Here is a 519-nt window from a genome sequence, read left to right as displayed (position 1 = left end):
CCCGGCCTCACCAGCTGTGAGCCCTGCATCTGGCGCCCATTGGGCAGCTGAGCGACGCTCCCACTGTGGGAGCGCCTGACGACCAGGGAACAGCTCCTGCACTGAGCGTCTGCCCCCTGGTGGTCAGTGTGCATCATAGCGACCAGTGGTTTGGTCATTTAGGCTTTTATATAGAGCGATTTTACTTTTTAAAATATATTTTTATTGACTTCAGAGAGGAAGGGAGAGGGGGAGAGAGAAACATCAATGATGAGAGAGAATCGTTGATGGGCTGCCTCCTGCATGCCCCCTACTAGGGATTGAGCCCACAGCCCAGGCATGTGCCCTTGATGGGAATCAAACCTGGGACCTTTCAGTCCACAGGCCAACGCTCTCTCCACTGAGCCAAACCAGACAGGGCTTCCCTCCACCTTTGAAGTCCAAGTTTCCCAAGGCAGCTTACAAAGCCCCCACAAGCGCCCCCCACGCCCTTCCAGGACCCTGCCCCTCTTCTGCAGACCAGCTCCCCCACACTGTGAA

The 519-nt window shown here is 56.1% G+C and overlaps 1 protein-coding gene across 1 annotated transcript in view; it reads right to left on the bottom strand.

The window, feature by feature from the left end:
• The window catches only part of RNF213 (ring finger protein 213), a 134,056-nt gene that overhangs the window by 5,535 nt on the left and 128,002 nt on the right, over positions 1-519 (bottom strand). The window lies entirely within an intron of this gene.

Source organism: Myotis davidii, unplaced genomic scaffold (genome assembly GCF_000327345.1).
Source record: "Myotis davidii unplaced genomic scaffold, ASM32734v1 scaffold211, whole genome shotgun sequence".
NCBI classification, from domain to species: Eukaryota; Metazoa; Chordata; class Mammalia; order Chiroptera; family Vespertilionidae; genus Myotis; species Myotis davidii.
This window is presented reverse-complemented; position numbering and strand designations above follow the sequence as displayed.